This window comes from Anolis sagrei, chromosome 2 (assembly GCF_037176765.1).
Source record: "Anolis sagrei isolate rAnoSag1 chromosome 2, rAnoSag1.mat, whole genome shotgun sequence".
NCBI lineage: Eukaryota > Metazoa > Chordata > Lepidosauria > Squamata > Dactyloidae > Anolis > Anolis sagrei.
The window spans coordinates 81,930,396-81,952,060 of NC_090022.1; positions in this window are offsets into that span (position 1 = coordinate 81,930,396).

The following is a 21,665-nucleotide window of genomic DNA, read 5'->3' on the forward strand; positions in this document are numbered from 1 at the left end:
AAACCTGTGGCAGGGCCAAATGTAATGGTTAAAATTCTAAAAATGCTGGGCATGTCCAGGTGAGGTAGAATGAATATTTTGGAAATAAAAGGGTGTGCAGACAATTCTAATTCTCTCATAAAGTGCATTAGGGACATCCTGTAGTTTCCTCAACCTATCTTATTTATATGTGTGGTATATTTTTTTTCTGAGAGAACCTCATCACACGTCAATCCACTTTAAATGCTGTGACTGCCTCCTAAACTACAAACCCCAGCATTTTGCAGGAGGCAGTCACACCATTTGAAGTGGGAAAATGCTCAAGTGTGATGAGACCCACATGCTTCTCCCCTACGTTTCACCCATACATACAGCCATCCCTCCTGACTGGGGATTTGAATATGGGCCATCCCAGGCCTAGCTATTGGACTGCCTCGCTGCCTATTCAAGTTACATGGCCTTTCGCAAAGACTGCTTCCAAGGAACTTACACTGTAAATGTCAAGCAGTGCAGGGGGGAGGAGAGAGGAGAAAGGAGAGAAACCGGCTAATTCAAGACACCACTGACTAGAAATCAGCAGTGGTTTCTGAACTCTTGTATACACAGCAATATGGACGTATGTGTCAGTTTCAAACAACAGACATTTCAGGTCAAACAGCCCTGAGGATAGATCCAGCATAGCTGTATGCAACACGTTTATTTTTTTAATCAGAAACTTTTTAATTAAGAGATTTCTTTTCATATTACCTTGTGTCTGATGTGGTAAAATTGTGTGCATTTTTTTCATGGCAAAGCTAGCGTCTGAAACAATATCAGGAAGAATACACAGAAATGTATCACGATGAGCAAGAAATTTACATTATTCTTCCAGACACACCCCTGCCAAGAGAGGGATGCAACATAAAAAGTGGCACCCCAAATGTAGATGTATTTATTCTTATACAAAAATGAAGGAAGGTTTGCATTAGTAGTCTTGACAGAGGCACTATATATAGGATTTATATTTCGCCCTTCTCACCCCAAGGGGGACTCAGGGTGCAGCACAACATATATACGGCAAACATTCAATGCCGAAACAAAATAAACTATAAATATACACAATATACACAAACACTAAAATCAGTTATCTCTAAAATCAATTGTTTAAACCCATTTCAGATCAGCCATACTAGAGCTCTCCAGCTGAGAGGTCAAAATAGTCTTCCCTAAATTGCAAATCCCAGGATTTCATAAGAAGGAACTATGGTGGTTAAAGTGTAATTGGCAGTATGACTATGTGTAGTATGAAAGGATTCTTTATGTGACCGTTTCACCTCTTGTGTCCATAATGAGTTATGATAACACTTAACAAGTAAACTTTTGTAGGCATCACTGATCACCATAAACAAGGCCTGAGCATGACTTGGCATTTTTGTTACTTATATGAACAAGCAAACACATGGGATGTCTCATAAATGACAGGACCCCGTTTTTGTTAGTAAAAACCTGAAAAGAAACATATAAAGCAAGACAATGGCAATTCTTAAGCATTTTTTTCTAATATGCAAAAAAAACAACAACAGGTAACTTGCAACTCAGTGAGTGCCCAGCCTCCAATAACACCTGACATACGTACTATTTCCCCCCCCCCTTTTTTTAAATTACACCGTAAGCCCCTTCTACACTGCCATATAATCATTATCAAATCAGATAATCCACATTATCTGCTTTGAACTGGATTATCTGAGTCTTCACTGCCATATAACCCAGTCCAAAGCAGATAATCTGGATTTTATACAGTGTGTAGAATTTGGATTTTATATAGCCTCAGGCCCTTTCTACATTTATTTATTTATTTATTGTATTTATACCCACCCTTCTCATCCCGAAGGGGACTCAGAGTGGCTTACAGAACACACATATGGCAAACATTCAATGCTGATTATACAATTAACAAGGACAGTCAGCACAAACAGAGGTAAAGCCCATTTTACTCATCTTATTTCTGGCATTTTGGACTCCAGCCATGGGGAGGAGGATGCTGTCTTTCCATCATCCATGCCAAGGAGATTTCCTCCAATCAATGTCCTTAAGGGTGCCTTAATTGCCTCCCTGCTAAAAGCGGTACCTATTTTATCTGATTACATTTCTGCTTTCGACCTGCTAGGTATGCAGGTGAGCTGGGGCTAATGGCGGGTGCTCAACCCCAACATTCTGATTTTTCTGCAGCACAGCAGTTTAGCCTGCTGTACTAAGCCTGGCCCTTGTATCTACGCTGTCCTTATATCCCAGGATTTAACCCAGGTTATCTGCTTTGAACTGGATTATACAGTATGAGTCTCCACTGCCACATAATCTGGGATAAACAGTTAAACTGGGATCAGATCCTAGTATATAGAGCTCTGTGGAAGGGGCCTCAGAAACAGTTTCTGTTTTCTTAATTCCATAGGATTCAAGAGTAATCTATAGTGTGACCATAAGACACATATTATAGTAGAGCCTTCTTTGCTGGAAATTTTGAAGGAGGAGTAAGCACTTCCCAGAATGTTGTTTTAAAAAACTGCCATTCTCTGTGGCTGCCATTTCATATGTATTATAAGTGCTATGAGTGTAGAATGGCCAGTTCCATATGCCTTTTGGTAAAGTGAAGAAAACACACATCCAGCATTCCATTTTATTCATAACTTGAGAAGCAATTGTTTCCTCTTGAATTAAGATAGAGGCAACCCTCTGGATCCATGGTTTCAGCTTGATTTTTTTTTAAATTTTACATTTATTCACATAGTTTGAAGGTAATTTTATACATTTATTTATTTATTTATTTCAATTACTTTTACCCCGCCCTTCTCACCCCAAGGGGGACTCAGGGCGACTTACAGACGAAGGCACATAATTTTGTGCATGAAACAAATGTTGTGCACATTGAACTGCCAGAATGTAAAGAGGTCACTATCTCAGCCACCCATGGAGATAATTTTAGATTTTGGAGAATTTCAGTTTTCCTGATAAAGGATACTTACTCAACCTATAATGCCTTTATAATAGCTTGTGATCAGAGCCACCAAGACCTCATTCTCACTTTATAGTAAAACTATGCCAAGAGCATAACATATCAGCACGCATGGCATTTCTCACATAATTGAATGTGAGAGAGACACACACTTATATGTGGAGAGTACATTCCCAGACTTTGCATGCAAACCCTATCGAAACAAAGGACTTCTAACCCAAATAACTCTGGATGATACATTTTGTTGGATGTGGATAAATGAAAGCACAGTTACCCATACTGTGGATATGGGGCTATACTGTATTTCTCACACTTCCCACACTTCCCATTGAAATACTATAAGTTTATATTTGTTAAAATAGTTCATTTTAATTATTGTATTGTTTTAAGTGAAGTTTGCACTACATATAAGATATATGCAGTGTACATAGGAATTGATTCATGTTCTTGTTTTCGAATTATAATCTGGCCCTCCAACAGTTTGAGGGAATGTGACCTGGCCCTCTGTTTAAAAAGTCTGAGGACCCCTGACCTACATTAATTAATTCAGCAACATCAGTTGATATAAGCATTTCAGATCTGAGGCCTTTCAGAAATAGTTTTTCCTTCTTTTTTTTTAATTGTTAATGCATTTTCCCTCTTTATCTGTCCTATCTCTTTTCTACATTTTCTCAGAAAATAGTAATCACTGTAAAACAGAAATCTGAAAGGTATTATTAATTTTATTAGATTCAAGGTAACTAACCAAACTTAAAACAATGTAAATATTAAAAATTACAAAAAGCAGAATGAAAGTATATATTTCAAGTACAAACATAACATTACTAATATTAGAATATGTTAAAAGATTATATATAAACCTGGCACAGTATTAAAAGTCCAACTTTTGATAATTTGAAAAAGCCTGATAACAACAACAACAAAATGGACCTGCCGGGAGGCAGTTCCAAAGTCAGATCAACCACCGAAAAGGCCCTCTTCCTTGTTCCCACGAAAGGGGCCTGAGAAGGTGGTGGGGCAGAGAGAAAGACATCTCCAGACACTCTTAGGTAATGCTACTAATGTGACCCACTTGGAAGGATGATCCCTAAGATAGTTTAAGATCAATGCACTAATCTAACCAACCAGTTGCCTCAATAACCACATATCTTCACACAGACAAAATGAAGCAAAGATAAAAACCTGGATTTTGCTCGGCAGATGAGCCAAGCAACCCTTTAACAATTTTCTCTAAGCAAAAAACAACAACAAAAAAACAGTGGGTTGACTATTTGGAGTTGTTGGACTGTTTTCAAATAAATGTGTTCCCTTTCTTGGCATAACTTTTACATTCTGATAGCAATAGCTCATCTGTCAAAACCTGATCAAGATTAAAAACTAGCCTGTTGAAGACATCCATCATATGACTGCAAACTATGAAAATGCCTGCAGCCTCTACAAATTATCCCATCTACTTTCTAGATACGCTCACTGTGCTGCGTTTATAGCTACCTGTCATGTTCTCAGTATTCCTAGTCCTGTGGACCTGTTGTAAGAATCATCTGTCAGTTGTATGTTGAGTAATTATGGTCCATGGAACCCTGTTCCCACAGGGAAAAGGGGATACCATTAAACAACTATTTCCTGGCGTGTGGTAATTGACAGGCTCCAGAAGAGTTTGCCTTACATGTTCTACTAGTAGTAAGAGTTACGTATCAATAACATATTACTAATTTTGGTGATGTAAGCTAATGTAGTCAAATTATTTACAGTATCCTGCAAGAAAGGCTGTTGAGGAAGGACTGTTTATTGGAACTTCTAAATTGTTCCTGACAAGGATTTATATGTCTATTTACTTTAAACATTTACACTTCAGTTCTAAACATGTATGTTTAAATGTTACAGACCACTTTCCCATAAGCTCTAAATGATTTGCAGTTGGAGGGAAAATGTTAAAATAGAAACACATGTGAGACAACAAAAGATACAGAACATGGACATTTTAATTGTTAGTGATCATGCTGGCTGGGAAATGTGGGAAATATTTAACTTAAATATGTGATAGCAACATCCAGCTCAGCACATGACCCTTAATTTGACAGGGTGGAAGCCAGCTCTAACTAGAATATTCTTGTAACCCAAAAGCGGCAAGGTTGTGCCAAAGGAGCAAAAACATTCCAGAGCAAGACACTAATGACTCTGCTCCTAGCAGTTAAAGCTTTCCCTTTCCTTTAATACAAAAGTGGACAACGATGACTCTCCAGGTGTGTGGGAACTGCAGCTGCCATGGGCTATGCTTCCTAAAATTGATGAAAACGGTAGGCTGAAAATAGCTGGAGGGTCACAGTTGATCGCCCTTAAATTCATAAGATTAAGTTAAACAGATTTCTTATTTGAGAAAAACATTTGGCATGGGTTTAACACAGTAGAAGATTTGTCTCAAAGCTGTATAGTTCCCTGGCCTTTTATAGTTTAAATCAATGTTTTAAAATGGGCCTGAACCATGAGGGCAGCCAGTGCAGATGATAATAGCATAGGCTAAACATACATATCTTGTTGAAGATTCTAGGTTATTTTCAACAGCATCACCATGTGCTTTAACACAGAGTGTTTCTAAATAATTAAGCCGGGAAATTGACTGTTTGACAAGAACTGCTGTGTCCAAGAAGGATGGAGCACATACAACATACGTTAATGATAAAATGGCTAATATAGCTGCTTCCTTCTCAGAAATCAGTGTTGAATATAGAAACATTCCGTGAGACTACACATGTCCCAAAAGGAAAATTACACATATGACAGGTCTATCAGTCACAAGGAAACCATTCATATCCATCCACCTACACTTTATTTATTTATTTGTGACATTTGTATGCTGCCCTTCTCACCCCAAAGGGGACTCAGAGCGGCTTACAAGATATATATACATACAATATATAAAATTATTAGCATAGTACAATATCAGTATTATATATTACTATATTGTACTACACCATTATGTAGTAATATTATTAGTATTATTACATGTAATTTAAAATATATAATTATATCATTGTATTATTATTAGTAGTAGTAGTAGTAGTAATGTTATATTGTATTGCATTATAATATTATAAATATTATATGTATATACAATATATTACATTATATTATTAGTAAAGCACAGGAGACAAGATGGAACTGTCTTCAACTGTAGCTCCCTCTCTCTTCACTCTGGCCAGAGCAGCTGTTGGTGCGGTGCGGTGCGGTGCGGGGCTCCCAACTGATGATATAGGCAGGAGACAAGAAGGAACAAGATGATATTGTTATCTACATAACCCTCCAATATGTTTTCAAATTTAACTGGATTCATCTTCAGCATTCATCTTACATCCATTTGACTAAGCCCTGGTTTAGGGCTGAAATGTCAGTTCCTGTTGATAGATATAGATTAACACAAAAGAGCATCTTATGCAGGATTCTGTCTTACAGTTATTATTCTTCAGCATGTTTATCAATGATTTAGATGGTGAGTAAAGGGAAGTTTGCTGGTTAAGAAAGCGTAATGTAACTGATGATGATATGAGATAGGGAACATGGTTATCTTGAGAATTGTAGTGAGCTAGACTATGATCCCAAGAGGTAGATTTTGGTTCCAGGGCTACAGTTCTACAGTCTACACATGCCCAAGCAAAAGTGATGGTGCACCCCCCCCCCATTATTGCTGTGCACCCCCCCCCCCCCCAATTATTGCTGTGATCCTATATCAAGCCAAAAAAGCAATGATAGGCAAGTATGTTGCCTTGTCTGGTTTGTGGATTGGACTGGATGTCCAACATTCAGATCAATTGTTTTTCCATTGCTAGTTATCTCTAAAGCAGACTTTCCCAAACTGGTACCCTCAACATGTGATAGGACACATCATCCAAAGGCATTAGAGATGATGGAACTTGTATCTAGCACATCTCATAGGAAGAACAATGACGCTTTTTTTATTTGTATTCTGATTACACAACCACACTACTGCTAACCACTAAAAAGGCTTGGCAGTTTTATTCTTACATATATATATAGCACCCTTCTCCCATACTAAGCACATATAATCCTTATTCATTCTTCAAAGCTTCCCTTTGAAGTCTAGCTAGCTAGGGTAATTCATTTTATATCACTAGAGAATGAAGATGGAGACAAGCAATTTATGTGAGTTCATCACTGCAACAGTCAATTTCAGAAATGGATCAAGCTAAAATGCAGTTAGGTCCACTTCTGACTTCAAATGGCTCAGGCTCCATGATATGACTTCAATTGTATACATTGTGGAAGCTGCCTTTTTCCATTGAAATGAGGGGTGTCATTGCTCAGTACCCTCATTTTTGTTTTCATGTTTCTTATACCAGTATCATGTCATCTTCATAATGATCATGGAACAAGCAGATAGTCTTTGAAAATCAAAGTTATGAGCTTCTGGGGTGATAGATAGATTTCTTGCCCATGAATAGAGGGCTGCAGTTTCATATCTGCCATTATTCCAGGTGACTCATAACCTTGTGAGGTTCTGGAAAGACATTTTTCTTTCCAGGTACATTGCACCATATGAGAAATTACTCCATACAAAGTAGCATTGGTCATTTTGAGGTACATGCTGACAGCCTTCCTGTCTCTTCCTCCTTTCTCTCTTCACTCTCATTTCCTGTATTCTCTGTGCTCTCTATAAGAGGACTGCCTGGCTCCCTTTCTTATGGAAATGCAGATAATCTCCTGGGGCAAACACCTGGTCCTGCTCTGAAGAAAACCCTTTGCTCCTCTTGTTCCTCCTACTATCTGTGTTGTTTGAAAATACAGGACTAGCTCAGGAAATTGGGGTCCAAGGCATAGGACAAGATGGCCCTCTGCCCCATTCAAAAGCAGAAACTGTGGTGATATATTGCTCTCAAATAGCACTGAAGAAGGCATGCTACAGATCTAGTTTCTATGTAGGAAAGCACATAACACTACAGTATATACTCATATATAATCTGAACTCATGTTTTAGTGGAAGGCAGATTTGGGGGCCAAAATTATAGATTTTGATGTTGCCCATGGATAAGTCAAGTGTCATTCCATAGAGAAGGGAAAGGGACAGTGCTGCCTCAGGGATTCACTTGCCCCAACTGCCAACACCATTGTCCAACACAGGCATTCAAAAAGGCCAGAAATGGGATTGCGGCAAACTAAGTAGAGGGTCAGTGCTTCTTTTGCATTCTCCTAATCTAAACTAAGCTCTTGTGTTTAGTCACTCTCCTCAGAGAAGGGGATGGTTTTTTACAAGGGATCCTTTAAAAGTTTCCTCACTTTAATATTTTCATTGGAAATTGTGAGGGTTGGAGGAGGAGTAAATGATGGAAGAACGTGTCGTGTAGGCTGGCAAGTCAGTTCACCTTGCAGTTTAGTATAAGAGTTGTCACACTGTGGTGGAGATAGCTATGAAACTTATAAATTGCACCATAAATTGTCATATGCTTTTTGTTGGCAGAAGGTGAGCTGGAGCACAAATTAATCTCCACATGTGCACTCAGTATGGGAATAAAGTTGTCTTTCATAGAGTCGTCCATAAGTGGATTGAAATGTTTGAAAATGGCCGTACTAGTGTGATGGATACAGATCACTCTGGACATCCAGCTACAACCACAACCACAAGGAATAAAGAAAGAGTCCTGAAACTGATTCACGTCAGTGCACCAGTGGCTATGAACGCAACCAAAAGCATATTTTTGCTGATAGCATTAAAAAGATGGTATGATGCTAGGAAAAATGCATCACGAAAGAAGGTGAATATGTAGAAAAGTGATGTGATTTGTTTTTGAAATTCTTAATAAATAGTGTTTAAAAACTGCAGAACCTTTTTGAAGAACCCTTGTATATGAGTAGTTGTTTTTGTTTTTTTCGTGTCAGGAGCGACTTGAGAAACTGCAAGTTGCTTCTGGTGTGAGAGAATTGGCCACCCCCTCATGGGGAGTCAGAGCTGACAGAGGGAGCTCATCCGTGCTCGCCCAGGATTTGAACCTCTGACCTGTGGGTCTTCAGTTCTGCCAGCACATGGGTTTAACCCATTGCACCACCAGGGGCTCCTGAATTAAGTTACAATAATAATATTCACCCATAGGTAAGTCGACGCAAGCTTCAGAGGTCAAATTTTGACAAATTTTTCAAGACTTATATATAACTTACATAATTTTTACACCAATGCTGACACTCTTCTGACGCCAGCTTCAGGAAATGCATCTAGAACTAAAACCGTCTGCATAATTTCAATACATAATAATTACAAAAAGGCTGCTGTCTTCAAAGCATAGCTTTGAATGAAAAAATAATTGATATGTGTTTATTGATGTGTGTTTCTGACAGCACACACTTCACACACTGTGTACTTTGGGCAAATAGATGCTGAGTATATTTATTGCCTGATCTCTACTCCATAGTAGAAAATCTATTTGTGCCACCATTTATACATCATATATCGTCATTGGATTTGTGTACCATCATGCTTCCTAGGACAGAGCAGGTTATTTCCTCCTACCTTTAACTTTATGGCAACCTTGTGAAGGCTGTGAGACTGTGAAGAATAATAGTAATAATATTAGCACAAGATTACCCAGTTACTTTTAGAGTCGGGTGAAGGTTTAAGCCTGGATCTCCCAGTTTGATGTGTAACCCATCACAGTTTTATTTACATTTACCCATGTTTTCCAACAAAGGTTATCTGAAGTAAATTTGATAGGCAGAGAAATTAACATCAGGAATTTCAGTCCTTAGTATTGTTACCTTTATTTGCATGAGAAACATCCCTGTGACTTTCCCCCTTCGATTCATATAATGTATTATTTAGCTCAAATCTTGGGAAAGGCTACACTTTTGTACTAGAATTCCCATTATCTCTGGACTGGCATGGTAACAGGAATTGTAGTATGGGAGTTCTAATGCCAAGAAATAACTTTCAAAGCTGTATTCCAGCTAGAGTAGCACGTTCAGAATAAGAATACCTTGTATGACCTGTTATGCATAGATATGTAAATTTGCCACAGTAGCTAGAGATCAAATATTTAATCAACTGAGGGCCAATCTATGCATGTTACAGACAAATATGTGGTCAGATCTCTCCTACTTGATGAGGTTCTAACCTTTTCCCCATTTGTGATTTGATCAACATCCACAACGGTGTGAGAAAACTGGCATGCACTATGTGTTTCCTTCTACTGAGCAACTGGCTGCTGGGGAAAGCAGTGAGAATTGGGAAATAGTGGCAGAGGAAAAGGATGTGGCCAGGATCCAATTTTCCTGTGTTCTAGCTTTCCAGGAAAGTTTGCGCTACAGCCAAAAACAAGCAAACAAACAGTATAATAGATCTCTGAGCTTCTCATTAAATTTGGTCATCAGCTGATTTGCATATTTTTGGTTAATTAAAATGGTATGGGATGTAATAATTAGCCATCAGCAGCCTTCAATGAAAGGGACATAAATATAACGTTTAATGACTGTATGTTCAGTATCTCACACACAAATATATGACAACAGTCACAACAAATAAAGAATTACAAATGCTACTGCCCATGTAATATGGTTAATTAAATTTGCATGAAGGTTATATTGTCATGTATAATAGAACAATAACATGAAAACCCAAATGATTTGCATCCAGATTTCAAGGTCTGGTGGTCCTCTGTAAACTAGTTTGACAGGTTAGCCAAGTCACATATACATTTTTACTAACCTCTTAAAGACAGTTTCTCTTGACCTTCCTGATGCAATTATCATTATAAAACACAGTTTACTTAATGCTGCCCCAAACATAATGGAATGTGGCTGAACATACAGCATAAAGTTGTTCAATTTCACACTGCCATTGAAAGAGTTCACTTTTAAAAAACAATTTCTTGTTTCTTAAATGATGTTTTAACTAGTTAAATAAAACACACTGGGAACAGTTGTGTGGAAAATCAGCATAGAAATATGATAGCAACAAGAATAAAATTACTGGGAGAGCAATCTTCTTCATCCTACTTGGCATACCAAGGAGAACTGGCAAACATCTCGCAGAGAGCTCTGTGGGAGCTTCTTCCTAAAGGTTAGGAAAATCTTGTAACTAATTTGGCATGAAGCAGGTATGCGTCACTCAAAGGAAGGCAAGATGATAGGGTTTTGAGTTCAATGCTTCCCAGACCTCTGGTACAAAGCAAGCAGGTTTAGTTTCTATTTTTTACTAATTGAAAAATGGAAGCAGAGCTCAATCTTGCAGAATGTGTAGGGTAAGCTTTAAAGTACTGGCACAAATTATGGGTGCATCTTCAGTGTAGAATTAATGCAGTTTGACACCACTAAATGCCACTGCTCAGGCATGTAGCCAGGGGGGGGGGGCTTGAGGGGCTTCAGCCCCCCCCCCCCCCCGAAATTCTCATGGTGGTTCGTAAAAAGGCCTTACTGGTGCATTATTTAAACTGTTATGTTTATTCATATCATGATCTGATCACCATACTCAATATATCCCATATGCATGGGGGTATTGGGGTAATGATACAAAAGGTTTGCTAGGCTAGATCCTCTTTCACTCAGACTCAGCCCCCCCCCCCCCGAAACTCAGCCCCCTCCGAAACCCCCCCTGAAAAAAATTCAGCCCCCCCCCCCAAACGAAATCCTGGCTACGGGCCTGCCACTGCTCAATTCTATGGAATCATAGGAGTTGTGGTTTGATGAGGCACCAACACGCTTTAGCAGAAAAAGCTAAAAACCCTGTAAAACTATAACTCTTAAGATTCCATTGCATGGAGCCATGGTAGTTCAAGGGGTGTCAAACCTGCATTAATTCTACAGTTTAGATGCATTGAAAGCCTTGTGGGTCACATAAAATGATATGGTGGGCCAGATTCGGGCCACGGGCCTTGTGTTTGACACATGTACAATAAGGCGTGGTGCTCTAAGCCCAGCCTAAACGATACATGATTGCAAATTGGGCTTTGGGGTACTTGATAACATTATGTAACACGATTTTTGTTCCTGGGTTATAAATATCATTTCCTAATTGGTTATATTATTAAAAAACATGGAAAAGGTTTATTAAACTGCAAAAATACTGTTTTTGCAAGACATCCTGCACCACATTTTGCTATAGTTTTTCAATTAATGTTTCATCGAGTCTCAACCAATTCATAGTTTGGGGCAGCCTCAAAAATGAAGTTTTTGGGGTATAACTACTACTTTCAAAGTAAGTTCTGCACAATTAAACAGGAATAACACTTTCAAACCAGAAGCAGATTCCCCCCCCCCTCCCCCAAAGGTGTAGATAGAATCTTTGCACAGAACTTACGAGGAGTCAATTGCTCATATTTATTAATTTAGTCTCTCCTTTCTCACAATATAGAGAATAATGAAGCATGCATGTGATTGTAACCTTGGTGTTAGAAAGCTTGTTCTTTTGACACAGATGTGTCTTTTTGATACAGGCTTGACTTTGTAGATAATGTTAGGCACTGTTTTGAGAACGAGTCTCATATATATATATATATATATATATATATATATATATATATATATATATGGTCAAACATTTTGCCACATTATGATTTAAAATTTGATAGATGGGTTAGGCCATTGACGGAGGGAGAGTGTTTGTGTAAACTAACTGGGGAAAAATGAACATATTCCTATGCACACTGCACATATCTCATTTGTGCAAAATAGGGGGGGAGGGGGGAACAATACAATATCTAAATTGAAGAACAATTTTAACCAACATAATAAACTTAACAGTATTTCAGTAGAAGATCTCAGGGGGCATCCAGCCCAACAGAACCCCATCGAAAGTAACTGTACGTTGTGGGATGAGAGCTGGCGGGCTCAATTTCAAAACTAAAAAGGAACTAGCATTGCCGTCGAAATTTACTCCGTGTGATGAAGTCCTTAGAGGAGAGATCAGTCTAAATTCTAAGATCTTCCCAATATACTCTAGCATATTGACTTCTTAGCTTTACAAAGTAACCAATATTTTCAGTTCTCCATATTTATTCATGTGTTGAAGTCAAGAATGTAACTCATAAGACTAAAGCCAGTTTAGTACTCGGTTCCAGACAGATTCTAAAAACGACAATTATTTAATTACAAAATCTATTTGGTACATTTTTTTGACAAACAAGACAAAGTATGGTATATACATTTGCTATGCAAGTGTTCTTTTTGCCTTCTTCTAAAATGGGAAGGCATGTTTGATAGGTCTGAAACTGTGGATTATACAAAGAGCAGAAATGTCAGCAAAATGTCCAAAAATGTGAGCACAAATTGGAACTTGAATCCCCTGTTTTGTTTTGTTTTGTTTTGTTTTAAGGAGAGAGGTCCTGGGTTTCAGGGAACTTGACCTGTCTTATGCCAGAAGGGCTGCTTCTGGAATCCCATGGAAGCAGGAAATCCCTTTACACTAAAAATCAGCATATGGGATGCAGGTGGATTGTGAAGGCCCAAAGTGCTGTGAAAATGGTCTTGGGTGGCTTTGCAACCCACAGGTTACATTTTTTTTTGCCCATTTCTAAGGTCATCACATCCTATCCTATACCTTACTGGAGATCTAAGACATCCATAGGTCTGGGTATACAGAGTTAAGTTGATCAGTGAACCCAAGGCTTGTCGTTTCATCCAAACTAACTAACTAACTAACTGTGTGTGTGTGTGTATGTATCTATCTATCCATTAGGCCGACATTAGGAGAGTAAGATGTTTAACTATTGAGGTTAGGTTAAAATGCTATTTCAATTTAAGTTTTAAAAATCTTACATTAAAGCCTATACCGTAGAATTAATGCAGTTTCATACCACTTTTATTGCTGTGTCTCAGTGCTGTGGAATCACGGGAGTTATAGTTTTACAAAGACTTTAGCCTTTGCTAAGTAATGCTGGTGCCTTGCCAAACTGCAACTCCTATGATTCCACACCACTGAGCAACCATAGTTAATGTGGTGTCAAACTGCAATAATTCTAGAGTATATCTGCATCCTCAGACTACGAGCTTCAAAAGCTCTTAACACAATACGTAAAGCTGAAAATACTCTTGAGTAAGTGATTTGGCTTCATAAGCCTGGTTATTTCTCAATCCGCATGGACAAATGAAAATCAAGAAACAGATTTCAAATAATCAAGAGGACTGTGTTCTAAGCAAAGAATCTGCTGGGGAATATCACATCTGTAATCTCTCATTTAAATAGTTAACTTAATAACTTAGAATTAGAATGGCCTAGAATTAAGTTAATGATGGAATTAAAACTTAAGTCAGTCAATTAAGTTAAAAATAATTTAAGCTGTCTCATTTGATTAGAAATTTTTAATGTATTTGATAACTTAATTGGTTTTGACGAGTTCCCATCACTGCAAACAGCACTTGAAGTGTACCTCTAACCTTGAAAAATAAAGTGATATTTTACAAGTTAATGCCAAATGTTACATTTTATTACTCTTAATGCTGCAAATAACCCTTGCCACGGAGTGGTGGGCACTAATCCAATCTTTTTGGTTTGTTGTTCAAACCACCTGATATATTGCTCAGCCAAATCTGTTTCTTGATATCGGTTAGTCATCGTGTACCCGTTTGTATCTTGGTATTTTATCATTTATACAGTTTTATCTATTTAATTCACCAAATTTTAATTTAGAACAATGAAGTGTTTTTAGTTGATTTTTCGAGGGCCCACAGATCTGTTGATAGCCCTCCTACCAGGTGTAATTTGGAAAATAGCAGTAAATCAAAATGTATGTCTGCGCTGTAAATCGTATTGAAATCAATACGATAGAATTACCAATTAATTATTATTAATATCTATACAAACTACATGCAAGAGGGTTGATATGATTTCCTTTCTGGTAAGCATGCAGTCTCAGTGGAGATGCTGTCTTAAAAGAGAAAAAAATGGTTATGAGTAATAAAATATTCCCAGGGTGTATTTCTTTGCAGGTAAACTGCACTGACAAAAGACAAAGCTGGGCTGTAGTATAAACACACCCTTGGTGCTTAGCAACCTACCTACTGGCCCAGCCCTTGTTTCTTACACTGACAGCTAATAGCTGGTATCTCCCATATTTTCCTTTCTATTTCATGTTTCTAGAATGGAAGAAAGGTAATCTTTGAAATTCCTTGACTGAGATATGGTAGTATTACAACATCAAAATCAGTAAAACCATGCCAGTAAACTTTAATGAAACTTTAATGATTAAATGTTTTACATGCTAAAAGTTCATTTTTAGTGTGTTGTTGAAGGCTTTCATGGCCGGAATGCTGTGAGTTTTCTGGGCTGTATGGCCATGTTCCAGAAGCATTATCTCCTCTTGTTTTTCCCACATCTATGGCAGGCATCCTCAAAGGTTGTGAGGTCTGTTGGAATCTAGGCAAGTGAAGTTTATATATCTGTGGAATGTCCAGGGTGGGAGAAAGAACTCTTGTCTGCTGGAGGCAAGTGTGAATGTTGCGACTGGCCACCTTGATTAGCAATGGCCTTGCAGCTTCAAAGCTTAAACTTGCCACAGGGGCATGGTTGCATGCTCAGGTATCGTGAAGAAAGCTTCTGACATGCCAAAATGATACCTCCAGAGCTTTGGAGAGGGGAGGGGGGAAATTCAATTTCCAAACCTCCCGATGCATAATTTTGATGCATCAGAAGCTTTCTTTGAGGGGACTGAGCCTGCAACAAGGTCCATCTGGTAAGTTTGGGGGCAAAGGGGGGGGGGGGGTTGGCTAGATGCCCTTTCAGATCAACCTTTGGCTGAACCAAGATGGCATTCAGCCACCACCCCATTTCAAAAGCATGGAGTTTGGGTCAGCTATATGGCCTCAATCCCGAGAGGAACTGGGATATAAAATCCCAGTTCCTCTCAGGATTTGGCCATGTATAGAAGGGCCCTAAGTTAAATACAGATATGCATAGATTTAAACAAGATTTTATTTAGTATATTTGATGCACTTTGTTTTCATACGTCTTTGATTTTTATGGCATGTTGTTGAATTTTATTTGTTTGGAGAATAAATAATAATTATTGGGTATTGTTATAAGCATTGTTTTAGTCTAGATTTTCATACAGAGAAAGCTTCAGGGTGAGGTTCAACAATTTAAGGCGCAATTAGGCAAAGAAAATACAATAATTATTGGGTAGAGTGCCTTTACATGCCACGTCTGTGATATAGAACCTGCTGGGGAAAATGGAAGGAAAAAAGAAGAGGGGCCGACCAAGGGCAAGATGGATGGATGTTATCCTTGAAGTGACTGGCTTAAAGGAGCTGGGGGAGGTGACGGCCGACAGGGAGCTCTGGCGTGGGCTGGTCCAGGAGGTCACGAAGAATCGAAAGCGACTGAATGAATAAATAACAACAAAGAATTGTAATTAGTTCCATTTTGTCTATTCAAAAGCAAATCCCACTGATTTCCAATAGAGCATAAGTTGATACAATATTTAATCTTAATGTGCTAATCAGAAACCTATCTAATCAAACTTGTTGATCTATATCTCAGTTGGTAAGATCTCATCCTTCTTCTGTAGGGCTGCAGTTTTACTTTCCTGGAAGGATGTCCCATTAAAGGTAACAGGGTTTATATCTAAGTAGTCTGCAACAGTATTGAGCAATTGACTGTCAACCACATCATCTGGCAATATGACCATGGTAGAGGTAATGTCTCACAAGGATCTAATTGCACAAGAAATTTGCCTAAGTGACTTCCAACTTCATTTACCTAGACAAACACAAAACCTGTCTTGCATGTAACAAGGCACACTTTTCTAGAAAGTTTAAACTAGGCAGATACAAAGGTACAATTAAACAGCTGTTGGGTTTCTCTGTAGATCAATAAAACCTGGTGATTTAGTGTCAGGTCCACATTTCTGATCTCATTTGGGTCTCTGAAAATATTGTTGCAAGGAAAATCCAAGATGAGTAGATATTACTTTAGCAAATGTTTCAGAAGGAATAAATCACATGGTAGATTCAGAGGCATAAGTTTAATCATGGCTAACCTGCAACTACATTTAATAACTGGAATACAAATGGTATCCAACTTACTAGCATCTGACTTACAAACTATTCATACTTAAGAATAGGAGTGAAACAACAGGAAATAAGATAAATCTGCCCCTCAGAAGGGAATTCACTCCTGAAAGAGTTATCATGGAGGAAAGCTGTCTCAACTGTTTCTCAACTGCTTTCTCATCAATCCTTCTTTCTACAACAAGCCAAACTTTTCAAAACCCAATGATCACAGGGACAGAAAGTGAGGTGAAATCTTTTGAACAGGGGTCCAGACAGCAAAATAAACACTACAGGGGTGTTAACTCTTCCCTATGCTATCTATCTATCTATCTATCTATCTATCTATCTATCTATCTATCTATCTGGTTGGAGATACACTTAAAAATATACCTATTCCAACTTACATACAAATTCAACTTAAGAATAAATCTACAGAACCTATCCTGTTCGTAACTTGGGGCTGCCTATATATGCAAACACTGACTTATCAATCTGAAATTGATTTCACAGGTCTGGTTAGGTCTAGGTCAGAATATTCAAAATAGGGCACTCATGCAATACAAGATGGGAAACAGGAGTTGCAACTCCTTAAAAGTCCCAGACCTAAAAGACATAGGTCAAGAATCCTGATATGTATTAAAACCTTAATGAATGCTGTGCATGCATGCCTTCAAGTCACCTATTGACTTATGGCAACCCAATAGGTTTTCCTTAGGCAAACATACTTAGAGCCGGGTTACGCCAGTTCCTTCCTACTTCCAGTAAAATGAATGAACCCTGAATGTGACTTTGTCTGACAATGATGCTCCTAGACATTTGATCTAATCTCAGTAAACCAACTACTTCTCACTGAAAATGTTTTCTTTTGTCTCAGAACTTTTGATGTGCTAATAATTAACCCACAGAACTTGGCACAGTTTCTCTTCTTTGTATTTTATACTAATTATTTTACCTAGCAGAGAGCTATGTGAAGTTAACAAGGCTTACTGTGTCTCCAGTAACAGTTTGGTCTAATGGAAGATACCATCTCAATCTAATTACAGAGGCCATAAGAGTCATTCAAGCACATCTGCCCCATGAATTTCAACCAAGTTGCTCCAACCTCAAAGAGCTAACAAAATGCACTAACAACTGGAGCATTCAGAATCCTTGTGTCTATTGTGCTTTGAACTTCCTGCTCTGAAGATGCAACTGGTTCAGAATATGTTTTCCCATTTTGAAAAGGCTGTGAATTCTTTGGGAAATACTCAGTTGCTCAGGTAATATCTCCTAATAGATTCCAGGACACAATTGTTCTGATCTGTAAAGACTTTAGGAATGTGAAATACCTGTTCTTAGAAGCCCACCTTCAAATAGTCTACACCAGTACACTACAAGCTATCTGATGGGAGGAATGGCTTTTCTCCTTTCATGTGCCAGGGACTGGTAATATATTTGGTCCCATTGTCTACAATTGTTTCATTAATTCTTGGAGACGTACCATGTACTAGAAACTGAAGGCTCATAAACTGATATTGGTCCATGGACTCCAATTCTGGGTAAAATTAATCTACATCATTAAGGTTAGTGGCATCCAAATGTCTATACACCACCTTAAACCACACGGAACACATAAATTACCAGTTTATTTCTGGCCACAGTTGAAAGGGTTGGTCATGACCTATATAGCTCTTGTCCATACTATCTACTTGACTATATCTTCCTATATGCACATGCCCAGGTTCTGAGATCATCAGGAAAGGCCCTTCTCTCAGCCCCACCACCATCAGAAGCACATGAGTGAAAGGAACTTCTTGGTGACTTCTCCTACATTCTGGAACTCCTTTCCCAGGAAAACCAGAATAGCCCCCCCCCCCCCTTCCTTGTTGTCTTTCTTTTGACAGTCAAAAAATGTTTCATTCAGACAGAAAGTTAATCTTTTAATAGTGCTTTTAATTACATTTTATTCTTTTAATTTGAAATGTGAATAGTTACATTCTATTTTAATGTTCACTTCTATGTTTTTTTATTGTAGTGTTCTTTTACATTGTAAGCTGCTTTCACTTCAGAGTTTGGGAGGATGGTGGGTAAAAATAAATAAAACCAATAGTAATAAGCAATACCACTGAAGTTATAGAGCAGACCTGCACAACTTTCAGCCTCCAGGTGTTTTGGATGTCGGCTCCCAGAAATCCTTGAATGGTTGGCTAGGGCTTCTGGGGGTTGGAGACCAAACACCGCAGGTTGTGCAGACCTGTTATAGAGCATCCTCCAGATGTTACTGAACTGCAGCTTTCAGAAATCCTTCAAATAGACATTGTTGGCTAGGGATTATGGAAGTTGTAATTCTGCAACATATGAAGGGACACAATCTGCTGTCCCTAGCTCTTCCTAGATAGATTTCCATTGAAATCAGAAATGTTCAGAATATTGTTCAATGTATTTTGGGCTTTATTTAGTATTGTCAATAGCTTTGCATAAGTTTTTTTTATTTCATTATTTTTATTATTTTATTATTTTATTTTATTTTAAAAAATTAATTAATTTCTTCATACAGATAACAAAACAATACAATACAAACTTTAGGCACAAGGCTTCTAAAGAGTTCTGGACAAGTCAAAATTACGCCAAGAGTTTTGGTGAGAGAAATTCACCCTTCTCTCTCCAAAGCTCCTGACACGTCATTTTGATTTTGCCAGACCTCTTTAGAAGCTCTGTGCCTCTGTTTGGAGCTCTCTCGGGCACATTTTAGGGCAAAACAGGTGCCGCATGGCAATTCCAAGGATCAGTCCCCAAAGGCCCTGTGCCTGGGAAGGTGCGGATCTTCCTAGAGGGTCTGCTTCTTCCCAGGTATTTTTTAAACATGGAATAAACCTGAATTTACATGTTTATTCCAGGTTAAACCGTGTTATCATGACATGTCAATGGACACCTCAAGACAATGCACCCCCTATACTGCATTTTCGTGCAGAGTAGATGAGGCTTCACTCAACCTGATAAACCACATCAGGTTCTTGAGAGGTTAAAATAGGGGAGGAGATAGCCATAACATTTCCAGCTCCTTTGAGGTAGATACACATGTAAACCTTACTCCCTTTCAACATTTTCTTGAGAGTAAATCTATATCTATATATTATCGTTGACTCTGTTAATTGAAACTCTAGCAATCAGAACTCTCGAGTAACTAGCAAAAAAGAAAAAAAACCTTTACATTTTAAAAATTGTAGCAGAAATAAGTTTGTCCTTATTTGCTTTTAATTATTGTTACATTCCCCCTGAGGGCACAGGTCCGTAGCTTGGGGGTCCTCCGGGACTCAATGCTGTCACTTGATGCTCAGGTGTTGGCAATGGCTGGGAGGGCCTTTGCACAACTCAAACTCGTGAGCCACCTGCGACCATATCTCGTGAAGTCTGACTTGGCCAGCATGGTCCACGCCTTGGTTACATCCAGATTGGACTATTGCAATACGCTCTATGTGGGGCTGCCCTTGAAGATGGCTTGGAAGCTCCAACTGGTACAACGGGCGGCAGCCAGGCTCCTTACTGGAGCAGACTATAGGGAGCATACCACGCTCCTTTTAAAACAGCTTCACTGGCTGCCAATAAGCTGCTGAGCCAAATTCAAGGTGCTATAAAGCCCTAAATGGTTCGGGCCTGGTCCAGCCCTGGACTAGCCCTGGTCCAGCCTTTTAAATTGCCTTGAGCAGGCAGGATTATTTTAAATATATATGTGCTATTGTGGTTTTTAATGCTTATATTGTCTTATTAATTTTATGCTTTTGCTGTTTTCTTTGTATGTATTGATTATGTTATTTGGAAACCTCTCTGAGTCCCCTCAGGGAAATAGAGCCGTATATAAATAAAGTTTTGTTGTTGTTAAAAATTAATATCAAGTCAATACATAGGTTATGGTATGGTATAGTATGATGTATAGCATATTTCTTCACAGGGTTGGCTTTAACAATCTTGTTCTAGAAATTCTTCTTATGATGGGGAATGATTTGAATTTTGACAACCTCAACTATCAGGACTCTTGCATATATTTAAAATAAACTGAGTTTGTGGAAAAGGCATAATTTGTGTGTCTGTTGCTTTTATCATAGCTATTTCCTTTATAGTTCTGCTCCAGGTAATGATATATTTAGTAATAATTATCTGGTCAAGTTATTATACTAATGAAGTTCTTTCTCCTATGCTACTTCAGTTATGGTTCTTGGCTTACTTTATGAACTGCATAATCCCAGCTGTTCTGTGCTGTACATAGCCAGATGAATAGGATGCACTGCAGAAGGGAAGCACTTTATCCTCAACCATGAAGGGACACTCCCAGCTCATCAGCATAGCATTTATCTTGGCCAGATAGCCACAGTGTCCTCCCCTTCCTCTCTTTCAAATGCCCTCCCTCCTTCCCCCTGGATAAGCAGTACTAAACCACTGGACTTTAGTACACATTGACTGAGCAGCATACTTTGATGACTGGTGATGGCTTTCATCTCAGAATTTGGGGAAAGGAGCAAACTGATTCCCAACTTTTGAAATCCCTAAGGGGACATTGCTTTAGTAATGCCTATTCAGGGGAGCTTTTTTAAAAAGGTACAATAGGCGGAGAAGGTACAATGAATGCATCTTTGAGTGAATCAAGCCTGACTTCTCATTGGAAGATAGATGACTAAACCAACTGGAGCTGTTCTACTTCTGATACAGCATAAAACAAGAATTCCTTGGAAATTCTTGA